The sequence below is a fragment of the Chlorocebus sabaeus genome, chromosome 22 (assembly GCF_047675955.1).
Source record: "Chlorocebus sabaeus isolate Y175 chromosome 22, mChlSab1.0.hap1, whole genome shotgun sequence".
Classification (NCBI taxonomy): domain Eukaryota; kingdom Metazoa; phylum Chordata; class Mammalia; order Primates; family Cercopithecidae; genus Chlorocebus; species Chlorocebus sabaeus.
The window spans coordinates 20324505-20342264 of NC_132925.1; the positions used below are offsets into that span (position 1 = coordinate 20324505).

Consider the following 17760-nt stretch of genomic DNA (forward strand, 5'->3'; position numbering starts at 1 on the left):
CTGATTTTTAATTTTAGTGTATAAAGGGGTGGCCTGCCCCTCCATAACTGTGGGCTTTTCTCATTAGGTGGAACGAGAGACTTGAGAAAAGCAATGAGACACAGAGACAAAGCATAGAGAAAGAAAAAGTGAACCCAGGGGACCAGCGCTCAGCATACAGAGGACCCACGCTGGCCTGCTCTCTGAGGTCCCTCAGGATTTATTGATCATTATCTTTACCATCTTAGAAAAGAGAAGTGGCAGGATAATAGGATCATAGTAGGGAGAAGGTCAGCAGTAAGACATATGAATAAAGATCTCTGTGACATGAATAAGTTTAAGGAAAAGTGCTGTGCCTTGATATGCATATGCAAACATCTCCATAAACCTTTTCAGTGCATAAAGAGCAGCAAAACTTCAGCCCTAAGACATTTTCTCCCATCTCAGTAAATAGAACATACAATTGGGTATTTACACCGAGATGTTCCATTGCCCAGGGGCGGGCAGGAGACAGATGCTTTTCTCTATCTCAACTGCCAAGAGGCCTTCTTTCCTCTTATACTAGTCCTCCTCAGCACAGACCCTTCACGGGTGTCAGGCGGGGGAAAGATTAGGTCTTTCCCTTCCCACGAGGCCATATTTCAGACTGTCACATGGGGAGAAACCTTGGACAATACTTAGCTTTCCTAGGCAGAGGTCCCTGCAACCTTCTGCAGCGTATGTGTCCCTGGGTACTTGAGATTAAGAGAATGGTGATGACTTTTAACTAGCAGGCTGCCTTCAGGCAGTTGTTTAACAAAGCACACCCTGCACAGCCCAAAATCCTTTAAACCTTGAGTCACCATAGCACATGTCTCTTGCAAGGACAGGGTTGGGGGTAGGGTCACAGATTAACAGCATCTCAAATACAGAACAAAATGGAGTCTCTTACATCTACTTCTTTCTATATAGACTTGCTTCACCTAAACTCCCAAAATACTTTTTCTGGGACTTTCTCAAAACTTATTACTTTTCTGCCTTGTTTTATAGTATTATGTTTGTCCTAACTCATCTACTGGATTATAAGTATCTCAACATTGGAAGCTGTGTCTGATTTATTTTGTATCCTGTACAAAATCTACAGTGCCTTCTCTAATTCTGTATGTCAGAGCAAAGTAATATGTTTTCTCTTTTTGTATTAGATCATACCTCAGTTTCTATTTCTTCCTCACAATTACTATACTGCCATAATTATTCATTCTCATATCTGCTGCCTGTGCTCAATTCCGAGTCCCTGAAGGGCAGGGACCATGTTCTAGTCGTCTGTGTACTCCTGTATCTATAAGAGGGTTGGGCATATGATGGGTGCCTGTTAACTTTATTTATCCACCCAACACAATACCTGAAACATGGTCAATGCCAAATAAAAAGTTGATGAAGTGTTTGTTGAACAAGTTTCTAACTGATATTGTTGTCAATATTAGCAGCCTGGCGCCACCATTGCTGTCCAGTACCACTGGTGTCAGCTGGGACACCAATGCTCCTGCTGCTGCAGCTGCCAGCACCAGAAATAGTCTACTTCTGTAGTCTACTTCTGATAGTCTACTTCTACCACCTCTGTAGCCTTTAGCTAGATCCCAGTCCCTAGCATGCTGTGGTCACTGCTACCACCTCCACTACTGAAGCTGCTTCCTGGAAGACCTGATTGGTTTGTGCTTTGTATCTCATTGATGATATATAGAAGCTTGTTTCTTTTGAGCCTTTATGCCGTTATCTTTTTTCCCAATCCTGATGGTTTCTACATTATTCAACTTCCATTAAAGCGTCAGTTGAGTGGGTGGTACTGCTTCACTTCTCAGAGGGAATGTCACTTTATGATTCAATCAAGTGGTTGCCCTTTTTGCTGTCAGAAGGAGCATCTGCATTTATCTTCAGGGAACAATCTGTAGTAACACTGGTTTCCTCTCCTTAGCTGTGACTGATGGCTCATATGTATATTTTATGCGCTCATTTGCCACCTTTCTTCCCACTCACATGAATTTATAAGATCTTTCCATCTTCATCAATTTAGTTCATTGCCACCCACAAGAATTTGTGTCATTTGTAAATGCAGAATTGTTGCCCTGCACTTTAATTTATAAAGATATTACATACAGATTATGCTCATGGTGCCCTACACAAGGATGCTGGGACAAGTGGGGGTTGAGGTCCAGCCTGCACTTTCATCAGCACAGCCTTATTTCAGACTTTGTCTGCCTGGAGAAAGGTGCTTCTTTTTATGATTTGCATGAAAATGCTGGCCCATTACTAAGTGATGGGCCTACAGTATTCACTCATAAAAGGCATTCAGACTAGTAGCCATGGTTATGCAGTGCTGATCTTAGCATTGCTCTAGCACTGAACCTGAGAGCCTCTAGTCCGTGCTTTTCCATCTTTCTGCCATTTTTTCCCAACCAGTGGAAAATAGCCTTAATTTCAACAATGAAGAAAAGACCCAATGTTGTCAAATTTTGAGAAACATTAAAAACTGCAAAAAAAAAAAAAAAAAAAATTGTTTCTGTAACTATGTTCTATCTGTTGCTGCTTCACAAACTACCCCAAAACTCAGTGTCTTGAAACATTGTTTTATTACATATCATAATTTTGTTACTCAGGAATTTGGACATGGCTCCTCTGGTAATATCAACAGAGATTACTCCGTGTTATTCAGCTGCTGAATGGGTGGGTCTGAAGGTTCAAGATGGTTTAATCAAGGTTAATGAAAGGGGCCAGGTGCGGTGGCTTACACCTGTAATCCAAGCACTTTGGGAGGCCGAGGTGGGCGGATCACTTGAGGTCAGGAGGTTGAGACCAGCCTGGACAACATCGTGAAACCCTGTCTCTACTAAAAATACAAAAATTAGCCAGGCATGGTGGCAGACACCTGTAATCCCAGCTACTTGGAAGACTGAGGCAGGAGAATCGCTTGAACCTGGGAAGCAGAGGTTGCAGTAAGCCGAGATCACACCACTGCACTCCAGCCTGGGTAATACAGCTAGACTCAGTCTTAAAACAAAAAAAAAGTTAATCAAAGGGCAGATGATCCTGAGTATACCTGATCTAATCAAGAGAGCCCTTCAAAGAGGTCAAAGAGATTGGAAGTGAAAGAGATTTTTCCTGCTGGCTGTGAAGAAGCAAACTGCCTATGGAGGGGTCACATAGCAAGGAACTCTAGGAGCTTAGAGTGATCCCTGGCCAACAGCCAGGAAACGGAATTCTTCCAATAATGGGTGGACTTGGAAGACACATGAGTCTCAAATACCTTGATTTCAGTCTAATGAGACCCTTAATAGAGGACTCAGCTAACCTGTGCTCAGACTTCTAAGTCTTAGAGACTGTAAGATAATACATTTGTGTGGTTTTAAGCTGCTAAGTTTGTGGTAATTTGAAATACAGCCAAAGAAAACTAATAAAGATACCTAAATAACAAAAATTAAAGGAGAATTCTACCCCATACCATACACAAAATGGCAAATAGATTAAAATCCCAGAAAACTAAAACTTTAAACTTTTAGGAGAAAATATGAGAGAATATCTTGATGACTTTGTGATAGGGTAAAGGATAAGCTTATGAAGAAAAAGATCAGTTTGGGTACATTAAAAGATTTTAACTTACAGAAAACACACACTACAAAGGGTCGGAAGATAAGACATACTGGGAAAAGGTATTTGTGATGTTTAAAACTTATAGAAGGTTAATATACAGAATACATGTAGAACTCCTGTAGATCAATAAGAAAAAGACAACTCTGAAGAAAAATGAACAAAGGATATAAACAAGCTACTTGTAAAAGAAGTGCAAATGGAAAATATACATATGAAAACATCCTTAATCTCACCAATAAATAGGGGAATACAAATTAAGACAACAATGAAATTTCATTTTGCATCTACAATATTGGCAACAGTTTTTAAATCCAGCAGTACCAGTGAGGCAAGGATGTCAAAAAATGGAATTGTAAATGGATTTAACTACTTTAGAGAGCCAACCATTGTGAATATTTTTTGTGGGTTCCTTTTCCCAACTGTTAGTGTTTAATAAAATGGAAGATTCAGATACCTCCAATCCAGAGATTTCACCTCTAGATAGAAAACACACTGTACACACTAAAAACCTGTTTAGGGCACCATTGCGTGTAATAGTAAAAAGTGGAAATTACATAAAAGCTTACCAGTAGAAGAATGGATGGATTATCATAAAGATAACACCCTTGATGTTATCTTTCACCATTCAAGCCAAGAACTAGAACTGTGCCACCGCCTTAGAAGCTTCTTCTATGACTGCTATCCAAATCACAAATCCTCTTCTACCACTTATAAGTAACCATTATCTTGACTATCAACAATAGTTTACTTGGTTTAAAAAAAAAAAAAGAAAAAAGTTGTGTTGTCACTCAAGTGTGCAACCCCAGATGCTGTGGTTTAGTCTTGTCCATTAGCAAAAATTGATGTTTTCTAAGTTTCTTGTAATCTATATTGGTAGATGCACCTAGAGTCTGGACTAGACCAAGGTTTGATTCCTTTGCAAGGCAGAAGGCAGATAATGTCTGATTGTCTCTCTGTAATTTTAGCAACCCTTTATGCTTAATGCTCACTAATTCAATGGTGATCACAAAATGGCAATATTCTAATTCCTTCTCTTCTCTCATTTTCATTTATTAGTTGATATTTTTATAAGGGGAAATTGAAATTCAGACTGTTCCATCTGAGGCTTTGAGTCTTTTTGAAAAACAAACAAACAAAAAAACCCGAGTAGTCATTCATAGTTTCCTTGTTCTCTATTATGTCAAGAGGTTCCAAGGTCATTTTGTTTATTTCCTGCAACAGACCAGGAATCAGCCATTTCTTCAAGAAGCCCTGTTTTGTTTTGTTTTCTTTGTCTTCATTTATTTTTAAATCTTTTGTTGCTGCTGCTGCTGTTGTTGTTTAATGAGAATTGGCATTTCAAGACCACAGTCTGGGTTTTCACTGCATTTGGGTTGGCCCTTGCTTCTAGGCCTTTTCAATGGACAGTCAGGATATTAATACCTTGAGTACATCTTTTTTTTTTTTTTTTTTTTTTTTTTTGGTGTTTTTGGTCTGTCCTTATTGTAAAAAAATATTTTGGTTAAATATATAAGTACTTTGTTTGTTTGTTTCGATTTTTTTTTTTTTACATTAAGTTCCAGGATACATGTGCAGAATATGCAGGTTTGTTACATAGGTATACATGTGCCATGGTGGTTTATTGCACCTATGAACCCATCATCTAGGTTTTAAGCCCTACATGCGTTAGGTATTTGTCCTAATGCTCTCCATCCCCTTGCCCCTAACCCAGTAACAGGCCCAGGTGTATGTTGTTCCCCTTGAGTTCATCTTGACATGTCCCATTCAAGTTCATGTCTGCCACAGTTGATTTTGTTAGGTATAAAATTCCTAGCTCATACCTTCTTTCTTTCTTTATCTTTTTGCGTCTGTGCATATTTTTTATTCTAATTGTGCTGACAGTATGCTTTTTGGAAACCATACTTCCAAAGCAATGTTTCCTTAGTATCTTAAGTTAGTATATTTTCCTTGGCCATAAAATATTGCTGGCAAAAGGTCTGCGGATAATCTAATTGTCTTTTCCTTATAACTCATGCTCTCTATTACCTCCCTCTCCCCATCTCTGCCCAGGTTCCCTTAAGGAATCTTTCTTTCTCTTTTAAAATATAGCAAACATACTATGATATGTCCTGGTGTTGGTTGTATGGGGTTGATATTTTCTTTTTTTTTTTTTGAGACGGAGTCATGCTCTGTCACCCAGGCTGGAGTGCTGTGTGGCCGGATCTCAGCTCACTGCAAGCTCTGCCTCCCGGGTTCACACCATTCTCCTGCCTCAGCCTCCCAAGTAGCTGGGACTACAGGCGCCCGCCACCTCGCCCGGCTAGTTTTTTGTATTTTTTAGTAGAGACGGGGTTTCACCGTGTTAGCCAGGGTGGTCTCGATCTCCTGGCCTCCCAAAGTGCTGAGATTACAGGCTTGAGCCACCGCGCCCGGCCGGGGTTGATGTTTTCAAATATATAGTATACTTTTTCTTTTTCTTTCTTTCTTTTTTTAAGAGAGGATCTCACTCTGACACCCAGACTGTAGTGCACTGGCATGATCTTGGCTCACTGCAACCTCCGCCTCCTAGGCTAAGCACTTCTCCTGCCTCAGCCTCCTGAGTAACTGGGATTACAGGCCCACGCCACCATTCCCGGCTAATTTTTTTATGTTTTTAGTAGAGACGAGGTTTCACCATTTTAGCCAGGCCAGTCTTGAACTCCTGACCTCAAATGATCCACCCACCTCAGCCTCCCAAAGTGCTGGGATTACAGGCATGAGCCACCTCTCCCTGCCAGTATACTTTTTCAATATGTAGTTTTAAATCTTTTTTTCTTTTCAGGAGAGCGTTTTTTTGAGTTACAGTATTTGCTCTGTTCCTTTGCTTTTCTTTTCTTTTTTGGGGAGTTCATTATCTATAATGTCACTCTCCTTTGCATATCTTTGTAATGGTTAGTCTTGAATTCTTCTGATTTCTTTCTTCATTTATTAAAAAAATATTTTTTATCTTCTATTTATTTGGAGACATTATTGGTTGCATTTTTTACTCATTCCTTCTAGCTTAACCTTTTCTGACATGATTTTTTTCTCTTTATTTCTGAGTATTTCCTGAGTTTTATCATATCATTTGTATGTTATTCTAATTCTGTTTTGTTCTTTCATGTCTCATACTATTTATTTATTTATTTATTTTTGTAGATGGACTCACTCTGTCACCCTGGCTGGAGTACAGTGGTGCGATCTCGGCTCAGTGCAACCTCTGCCTCCCGGGTGCAAGCAAATCACTGCCTCAGCCTCCCGAGTAGCTGGGATTACAGGCACCTGCCACCACACCCAGCTAATTTTTTTTTTTTTTTTTTTTTTTTGTATTTTTAGTAGAGATGGGGTTTCACAATGTTGGCCAGGCTGGTTTTGAACTCCTGACCCCAAGTGATCCACCTGCCTTGGCCTCCCAAAGTGCTAGGATTACAGGCATGAGCCACTGTGCCTCACTTCACATCACTTTGTAACTATCATTTAGTTCATTTTGAAATAGTGGCTAACAACAATGATCTGTTTTGTAGGTTTTTTTTTTTTTTTTTTTTTTTGGCATGCTTTCATTGTCTGTAGGTCTATAGTCTGATTTTTAAAACAGAAATGCTGTGTGAGATTCTACCTTGATATTTTCTGCCCCTCATTTTTATGTACAATTCTGGAACTCTTAGAATGACATAGGGTGCAGGAAAGTTTTTGAAATTCCACAGAGCTTCCTCTTCTGTTGTGTTCGTGTAGTGTTCACAAATATGGCAGCTTGCTTTCGAAGATGTGCTGGCTGTGTTCCCCATCCCATTTTGTTTTAGACCCACTCTTTTCTTTATCTCTGTTGTGCCTGTCTACTGCAGTTTTGATTCCACTCTTCCCAGTTTCTCCTTAGTGTGAGGCTTTGTCCTAGAAGATCAGATTTGAGAGTTTATAGTGGCTGGACAGTTCAGCCCTTTCAATCCTTCTTACCACAGGCTTTATGTACTCACTCAGTATCGGAGAGAACAAATCCTTCCCAGTTTCAGCTACTATTCTCCAGATGGTTCCCTGTGCTTTCCAAACTATTGGCTATTTTGTGGTTCTCCTGTTCTTAGGTCTGGAGGATGCCCTGTTGCTTCTTTCCTCTTCCTCCTACATGGACAACCATACCAGGTCTATAGCTATATTGGTGGTTTGACCTCACAACCTGCACTTGGGAGTAGAGGACATCTTGGGGGTCAACTTGTCACTTAGTTTTGTTGTAGAGCTGTCCATAGGTTTTTTTCTTTTTTCTGCTACAGTTGCTCTATTAGTTTTCATGTGGGGGTTCAAAGAGATTAAAAACCTATATTGTCATTGTTGCTTTTTTCCCAGAGTACCTCTAATTCAAAGGCATTTTGATCCTGTAGCTACCCATTTAGAGAAGTTTCTTTTTCTTGATATGTCATTTTTCTTTTTTACTTTTTATTATGAAATAATGACAAGAAGTTGCAAATAAATATACATGGAAGTCCCACGCATCCTCCACCTACTCTTCTAATGTTGACATCTTGTATAACTATAGTGTAATGTCAAAACCAGGAAATTGACAGTAATCCATATAACTTACTCAAATTTCACTAGCTATGCACACACTCGTTTGTGTGTGTGTGTGTAGTTCTGTGCAATTTTATCATATCCATAGCTTTGCGTAATTGTCACAATCAAAATATAGAACTGGTCTATCATCAGAAGGCTTCCTCAAACCAAACTCTGATAGCCACTTCCCCAGTCTCTAACCCATGGGAACCACTAATCTGTTCTTCATCTCTGTGATTGTGTTATTTGAAGACTGCTATATAAAAATTATTTGTATTTATATAGGATTATATTTTTATACAATTATAAAATTCCTTTTGAGATTGAACTTTTTTACTCAACATAGTTCTCTTGAATATGTCAGGTTGTGTGTGTTAAGCCTATACATTCATGTGCAGGCTCTTGCATGAAGATAGGTTTTAATTTCTCTAGGATAATTGCCCAAGAGTACAATCACTGGGTCATATGGTAGATGTATTTTTAGTTTTAGAAGAGATAGGCAAACTATTTTTCAAAGTGGCTGTACCACTTTTTATTCCCATCAGCAATGTATGAATGATCTAGCTTCTCTGCTTCCTCTTCAACATTTGGTGTTAATACTCTTTTTAAATTTTACACATTCTGATAGGTATGTAGTAATACTGCATTGTGATTTTAGTTTGTCTTTATCTAATGGCTAATGATGTTGAACATCTTTTCATGGACTTATTTGCCATTTGTATATCTTCTGAGATCAGATGACATTGGGTATATTCAGGGTGTTATGGCCATAGACACCATTTGTATATCCTTCTTGGTGAAATGTCTTTGATGTCATTGGCTTGTTTTCTTGTTTTCTTTTCTTTGCCTGACTGCCTGCCTGCCTTCCTGCCTCCCTCCTTCTCTCCTTTCCTCCTTCCCTCCTTTCCTTCTTCTCTCCTTCCTTCCTTCCTCCCTCCCTTCCTCCCTCCCTTCCTTCATTCTTGTTGAGATGGGATCTTTACTGTCACTCAGGCTGGAATAAAGTGGCATGATCACAGTTCACTGTAGCCTTAACCTCCTGAGCTCAAGCCATCCTCCCACCTCAGCGTCCTGAGTAGCTGGGACTACAGATGCATGCCACCATGCCTGGCTAGTTTTTTTAAAAAGAAATTTATAAAGACAGCATCTCCCTATGTTGACTAGGCTTGTCTCAAACTCCTGGGCTCAAGCGATCCTCTTATCTTGGCCTCCCAAAGTGCTGGAATTACAGGTGTGAGCCACCCTGCTTGGCCTTTGTTTTCTAATTGGATTGTTTGTTCTTTTAATGCTGAATTTTGAAATTTTAAAAAATATATATATTCTAGTTACTAGTCCTATGTCAGATACATGGTTTGTAAACATTTTCTGCCAGTCTCTATCTTGCTTTTTCCATCCTCTTAACAGGAGCTTTCATAGAGCAAACGTTTTTAATTTGGTGATGTTATAATTTATCAATTTTTCCTTTTATAGATTATGCTTTTGGTTTCAAGGGTAAGAACTCTTGCCTAGCTCTTGATCCCAAAGATTTTCTCCTATGCTTTTTTTTTTTTTCTAAAAGTCTTTACAATTTATATTTAAGTCTGTGATCCATTTTGAGTTCATTTGTGTGTAATGCTCTTTTTTTATTTTTTGAGATAGAATCTTGCTCTGTTGCCCAGGCTGGAGTGCAGTGGCATAATCGTGGCTCACTGGAACCTCAGTCTCTGAGCTCAAGTGATCCTCTTGCCTTGGCCTCCCAAAGTGCTGAGATTACAGGCATGAACCACTGCACTAGGCTGAAGCATTTTTTAAACTGTGGATGTTCAATTGCTCCAACACCATTTGTTGAAAAGGCTATCCTTCCTCCATTAAATTGCTTTTGTACTCTTTCCAAAATTCAGCTAGAAATACATGTGGGTCTATTTCTTGATTATCTTGCTGGGGCAGTTAATCTGTATTCTATTCAGGCCTTCAACTAATTGGGAAATCTGCTTTACTCAAATACCACCTATTTAAATGTAAATCTCATCAAAAACATCCTCACAGAAACATCCAGAATTAATGTTTGACCAAATATCTGGGCACCATAGACCAGCAAGCTGACACATAAAATTAATTATCACCCTGTATTGTATTTTATTTTGTCACCTATTTTATTTTGAGAAGTTTCCTGTGTCATTAAACCCTATGATTTTTGATGATTGCATAGAATTCTGTTGTAAAAATATAATGTATTAGCCTGATCTCCAGTTGTTGTACTTTTAAGATGTTGCCACATCTTACAAGTTTTTGCCATTTTAAATAATGTTATATGAACAAACATCCTTGTATGTTTAGTATCTACTTGTAAAAAATAGAGAAATTTCTGGGTCAAAGGATGCAAATTTTTTTTAAAACTTTTAAATGCATGTTGCCATATATCTTTCCATAAAGACCTTATTCCTACTAATAACATAAGACATTTCATCCTCAGAAAAGATTGTTATGGAGCTTCATTTAAGTTTTTTTGTTTTAATAGTCTGAAAACTTCACATTATTTTTTGACTCAAACTTTAGTTTTTGCAATTTATTTTCCTAAATGTTGTCTTTTGTCAGTTTTCTTTATGTGTATGATGATCCTCTTCTTTATTGTAAATTGCAACATTTTGTCCCTCTCAAATATGAGGTACCCAGGACTCTGAATTCCCCCAGTTCGTGTTTGGATCACTTCTTATGGAGAGGCTTGTAGACTCAACAGAAGTGCTGAGATATTACCTTTAGATTCTGTGACATTGCAGTTAATAACTGAAAGGAAGCCTTTTCTGAAGTATAGCACACTGATGAACTGGATTGATAAAGTGGTTTTTTTTTTTTGAGACAGAGTCTTGCTCTGTCATCCAGGCTGGAGTGCAGTGACGCGATCTCGGCTCACTGCAAGCTCTGCCTCCCGGGTTCATGCCATTCTCCTGCCTCAGCCTCCCAGGTAGCTGGGACTACAGGTGCCCGCCACCACGCCTGGCTAATTTTTTTGTATTTTTAGTAGAGACGGAGTTTCACCATGTTAGCCAGGATGGTCTCAATCTCCTGACCTCATGATCCGCCCGCCTTGGCCTCCCAAAAAGTTTTTTACATAGTAGTAAATTTTAACAGTAGTAGCTCATCTGTTTTAGGATAATTGGTGCCTAGGGATTGAAGAGACCTTGAGAGGTCAACCAACTAATAACATTTCTGGAGGCAAAGCTGCACAGATTTCATCTTTGGCAGATGAGAATAAGGGCGGTGTTTGAAGGTTTCTTGTGGAAGAGATGATTTATTGGCTCTTCAAAACCTCTTCCAATGTCTAACAACTATTATGAAGCCCACCATTAACCAAAATCCTGAAGAATTTAATGATGCTTAATGCCAAGGTAACTGGATATTTATATAACCAATATTTTGTAGGCAAATCTCTGAAAACATACTTTTCTTTGTCTCCTTTTTTTTTTTTTTTTTATACCACTAGTGGTATAGTCTAAAAACAGTTCTTATAATACATGCTTCATGGCTTTTTAGAATAAAAAATAATGGTGATATACCCTTAGAGACATGCTTCAGGACACTTGGTTAAAAAAGGTGTGTCTTTGATGACCACCTCAAAAGAGCGGCAAACTTCACAGTGTAACTTGATGACATACATGGAAATGGATGATTATACTATGACACATTGCCACTAAACAAGATTCTGGCAATCGGGTCATTGAATAGAACATAGCACACAGTTTCAAGTATTTAAGCACTGCTTTCTGGGAAGTAAAAACTGACTCAAAACCATTGATGTATTTTGACCATTAAAAAAAAAAAAAGAAGATGTAGCAGTTTAGCTCTTCTGGACATAGCACTTCCTTTCTAGAATGAGACCAGTTCAATCAAACTTGAAATCAGTATGAACAATGATGCTTTCCCTTAACTGTTAAGGAAAAAAAAAAATGAAATAAAAAAAAATAAGTTACTGCTGCCACAGAGGCATGGCACTGGGAAAATGAAATAAATAAAAGGAAAATCGGGTGGGCATGGTGGCTCACTCCTATAATCTCAACACTTTGGGAGGCCGAGGTTGGAGGATTGCTTGAGCCCAGGAGTTCGAGACCGGCCTGGGCAACATAGTGAAACCTCATCTCTATAAAAATAAATAAATAAAATAAATAAATAAATAAAATAAATAAAGGGAAAATCGTTTTCTCATGATTGTATAGTCTCCTAAGAGAGAGGGCACTGAGAAGCCACTTGACAGCCCAAGGATCATTTTCACTGATTACCTGGGCACTCATGATGTCTGGTCACTTTATGAGAATACACACACCACAAACTTCCTGTTCTCTAAGAGAAGGTATTTTTTTCACATTCAGCATGATAAGAAAATGCCTACTCAAACTCTCAGCTCAGAAGCTGCAACTGTTGGCAGCTTTTGCATACATCCTGCAGGCTCAAAAAGGTGCAGGGTCAAAAGGGCAGCTCCCTTTGGTACGCGTCCCCAGCAGCATCTCCTCAAGGCAGGTGCCCAGGGCCCTTGCTAGGGAAGCAGGTATCTGGGCTTCATGGGTGGGCTGGAGCCTCCCCTCAGGCCCAGAAAAGCATCTCTCCCAGTGCTGAAAGACTTGACACTTTCTGCTGTTGCTTTTTTGCTGCCCCATGTTTGTTTTTAAGAACCTTAGCATAGGCAGAGTAGGGAGCTATCTTTTCCTCATATTTTTAAAGAAGAAATAGGCTTAACTAGGGAAAAAAATGGAGTTGGAAGTCTCATCTTCTATAACGTAGTCCAAATCTTTTTTTCTTTCTTGGGTATATTTACATCTTGTTGTTTTGGGATAATTTTTGGTAAAAGATTTGAAGAGTTCCCTTTCATTCCAGTATTAGGAGGTTCCCCAGGACCACTCTTAGGTTCTTGACTTGCTAAAAAGGACTGACAAGGCTCAGCATATAGTTGTACTTATGGCTAAGATTTATTATAGTGCAAGGATACAAAGCGAAACAAGTAAAGAGAAAAGTTGCATAGGGAAAGTCTGGAGGAAGTCTGGCTGAAGCTTCCAAGAGTCCTCTCCCAGTGGAGTTACAAAGTGCACACCTGATTCCTCCAGCAACGAGTTGTGGCACATGTGCAAGGCAAGTGTTTACTATGGAGGCTCAATAGGGACTCAGTACCCCAGATATTTCCTGGGTGTTGGTCAGGTAGGCACACTCTGCCTACCACATACACAAACTCCAGATTTGCAGAAGAAAGTCAGTTGTTCAGCATAAACCACATTGGTCGGGCAAACAGTTTAGACCACTCTTATAATTTAAGGAAAATGTTATGTTACTGCAAGAACTGTTTACCAGCCAAGTTCCCAGAAGCCAGCTAAGGGCTAATCTTGCAAGCCAGTCCTTCTAAGGATCAGCAGTTTCAGGCCTGCTATGTTAACCATTTTCTGTGTAGCTGATCTCCTTGGTCAAGGCATTTTATAGCAAAATTATTATCAGTAGTGTCCCACGACACAGTATGAAACTAACCTGAATATTGACTTTACTTAAAATCCGGAGGTCTTGGATTTAGCCAATTAAAACAAATCCCATTAGCTATAAAGGTTAATCTTAGGAAGCCAGGTGGCTTTCTCCTTAAGTTTTTGTATTAACCTTTTTTAACCTAGCCCGAGGCATCAATTCAAGCACAGCACATCTCTGGGTAGTAAATTGAAGCTGACCTGCATGCCTTCTTGGGCTGAGGCAGGCCATGATAGACAACATATATACGCAGGAAGTACAATCCCAGGGAGCATTCTCAGAAACAAAGAATTCAAGTTCAGTTACCCCAGTGAAAACATGCGTTAGTCAGGTAGCACAGGTTAGCAGAGCCCCCAGTATGGCTTCCCACTGTGGGGACTTCGGCCCACAGTTTCCCTGTCCAGTCTGAATAATTCAGCTAAGTTCTTTGTTTTAGAAGGACTGCCTGAAGGCAGTTTGTTTCTGTCAGTTTTGCTCGTAAGTGTGGACAATATCTGGAGGTGTTCTTGGAAGCTAGAGGAGCTGGGGCCAGGTGCTGCTCTCTCATAGTCAGTACTGTTGGTTGTGATCATAGGCTCAGCAGTCAGTTTGTATTCAAGCCCTCACAGCATCCTGCAAAGGCAGCACTGGTGTTGAGGAGCAGTTCCGAAAAACAGATCGTTAATGCCCTCTTTCTCCTGCTCCGGGTTTTTTCCTTCTTTGCTATTATACAACAGTGTGATTCATTCAGAAATCATAACTTCCCCAGCCATTGTTTATTCTTATCTAGACCTTTTATGAGGAAGGGTAGGAAGGGTTGGGTGTTAGAGGGACAAAATGATTTACATAGAAAATCACTATTTCGTGTAACAACCAGAAAAACCACATCATGTTTCAGAATGGGCTAGGACAAAATCCTGAATTTTCAAAAATTTTCAGACTGTGTTTACATTACCTATCCCTTTTGTCCTGATTATTTATTCAGGAAGCAGCCTAGAAAATATCAATTTCTGTCTAGGAGCAGCTGCATTTAGCAATCAAACTGCCTAACTAAGAAGAGAGGTGAGCAAAGAAGAGTCAGACTATCAGTCCATCATTGCAAATTTCAAAATACTCTGGCAAGCTGAACACAAATTGATAGCAGTAAGCTATCCCCAGAAGGGGTCAAGAGCCCTATCTGTCAGGAGTGGATGGAGGGGTCCCACTCTCTGCGATGTGCTCTCCCCAAGCTTGCAGTTTTTTACAGGGTTCTTGGGATCAATCATTTCTGGTGCAACTAGTTCGGTTTCAAATGGTCCTATCAAAGAACAAGCCCTTTCCCGTAGGCATCTGCAAGTGAGCCATGTGATAGCATAGTTTATGGCCCCACAGAAGAGTGTTGTAAACAAACCTGCAATAGTTCCAGAGACTGAGTTCTGTTCCTTGAGCCTATGCCTGTCTTCAGAGATTGGAACAGTCCCTCACAGACAGTATCAAGTTTCAGCTTAGCATAAGTTCCAGGCAGTTAGGATCTGTGAATTCAGGATTCCAAACTAGCTAGCAACTTTTCTTCTTTAGCAGCAGCAAAGCCAAGAAGATACAGGGCCAAACAACTGTGTTCCAAGTGCAATTGACAAGAAATGTTTTCTAAGCCCTTTTTATATTGTCAGGTTTAGAGTCCAATCGACCCACTCCAAAATAAGCACATGAGGCTGGCAAATCATTAGCCTCTGAGGGTCAGACAGACACCTGATTTTATAAGAACTTATTAGCAAACTAAAAACCGCTTTTTAAAACTCAAAAGGTGTTTTTTCCAGTGGAGATGAGCTATCCTTCTATGTTGTCTACCTTTTCCCATAGGCTCCAACAGGCAAAAATTATAGCAAAATAATCAGTTATGGAGAGTTCAGTATTTAAATACTCAGAATTTAAATTGTGATGTATCTACTAGCAACAAAAATCAAGAGGTGCATATTCTCCTAATATTTCTTATGGAGTCACTTTTCCTAACTGGGGTAATCCCTCAAGCATTTACGAAATTATAAGCATACAGTATTTTACATCAGTTTTTGTCGTATATTCATTCAGGTACAATAGCCACAAAATAGAAGCCATTTTTTTTTTTTTCATTGTAGGTTTTCTCACACTCCTAGTAGTAAAGTGGTAAATTCAGCATATATGACTTACATTATACCTGCTGAGAGATTTCTAGTTGGAATGTAAAGGGGCTGCTGTACCAGGCGAAGGGGTATTATTTCCCCCACTCCCCTTTCTTGCTGGTTTATCTAAAGCCTTGTTCTAGCTCTTGGAACTGACTTAACAAAAATGGTAGAAGTTTGCATTGCTTTCTCTTCCTTCCCACTTGGAAGAGAAAGCAATGCAAACTTTTAACATTTGTGGCCCATGCAAAATGTGTGTTGGGAATGTTTGGACCCTTTCTCCTCTCGTCTAGAGGAGAGAACAAAACCCAAAGGCATCAGCCAGGCTGCACTTTTTAATCCCTTCATTTTAGCTACCCATGGCCAAAAGTATCCAGGGAATCTAATGAACCAATTGTCCTGGGGTTGAGTCCGTTATTTTGAATTCTGTAGGTAACTTTTACCTCTCACAACAGACATCATCTCAACAGCTGATTCATTGTACAGATGGCTAGGTAGCCACTGGGCATTGAAGGTTCACCATCGTGTCCTCTTCATCCTCCCTTTTCCCAAACCCTGCTTTAGCCATATTTCAGTGATTTGGGTGGTTTTTTTTTTTTTTTTTTTTAGCAAATCCCACTTGTGATAGTAGCTGTCATCCCCAGTTTGGGGATTTGCTAGAACTCAGCATATATAGTCTTACTCATGGATAAGATTTATTATGTTGAAAGGATACAAAGTAAAACTGAGAAAGAAAATAGAAAAGGCATATGGGGTGCAGTCTGGAGGAAATTAGGCACACTCTTCCAAAAAGTCCTGTTCCAGTGAAGTCCCACAGGATGTGCTTAATTCCTCCAGCAATGAGTTGTGATAACACAGGAAGTCTTGGCCATTTGCAAAAAATAAAAATGTTACAAAATATGTTAAGCTTTGGCTACTTTTCCTTAGTAACATAAAAGTTGTGATACCATGCTCTACAAACATTGGTCATAGTTACCAAGCTTATCTTTTTGCAGCTCACGGAAGGATTTTCATATGGCAAATGGCCAAGAATTCCTGATTGAAAATGCAAGACTTCTCCAAGTTCTCTTGAAATACTGACAGGATGGTGGAAGGAGCCTGGACTTTGTTTTTCTATTCCCCACTTCAAACTTGGCTTTGCCACTTAGTATTAAGTTCACTTTGGCAAGGGGTGATCTATTTGCATCTCAACTTCCTTATCAATAAAATGTCATACAAATCTCCCAGTCACAGGGTTATTATAAGAAAATTAGCATATATGGGGTCCGGCGTGGTGGCTCATGCATGTAATCCCAGCACTTTGGGAGGCCGAGACAGGCAGATCATGACGTCAGGAGTTTGAGACAAGCCTGGCCAACGTGGTGAAACCCCGTCTCTACAGGGTTTTTTAATAATACAAAAATTAGCTGGACATAGTGGTGGGCACCCATAATCCCAGCTACTCGGGAGGCTGAGGCAGGAGAATCGTTTGAGCCTGGGAGGCGAGGGTTGCAGTGAGCGATATCGTGCCATTGCCCTCTAGCCTGGGCCACAGGACCAGACTGCATCTCAAAAAAAAAAAAAAAAAAGAAAAAAGAAAATGAGCATATATGGAATACTTGGTGGCTCCATACTTGATGCAAAGTAGGAGTTCCATAAACGTAATATTCTCTTTACCTTGAAAAAATGCCCACTAAAAGACAGGGACTGTGAAATTTATATAAACTTTATTTACAAAAGCCCCAACTAGAAAAAAATCTAAATGACAGCCTAAAATGACCATCACTGGTAGACTGAATTTTAAAAAATTGTGGCGTGTTGATGAAATGCAATACTACACACAGCATCAACTACTATTACTGCAAAAACATGGACATATGTCACTGACATAATGTTGAATAACATAGGATAATGCATACTGTATAATGCATTGAAAGTAAGTTCAAAAACAAGCAAATTAATCTATGGTGACACAGATCATTAACAGTAAACTTTTGAAGGGAGTATGGATTGGGAGGGGATACATGGAGCCATGGGGTGCTGGCAGTGC

At 39.5% G+C, this 17760-nt stretch overlaps 1 protein-coding gene across 2 annotated transcripts in view; it reads left to right on the top strand.

The window, feature by feature from the left end:
* The window catches only part of LNP1 (leukemia NUP98 fusion partner 1), a 51142-nt gene that overhangs the window by 5673 nt on the left and 27709 nt on the right, over positions 1–17760 (top strand). The window lies entirely within an intron of this gene.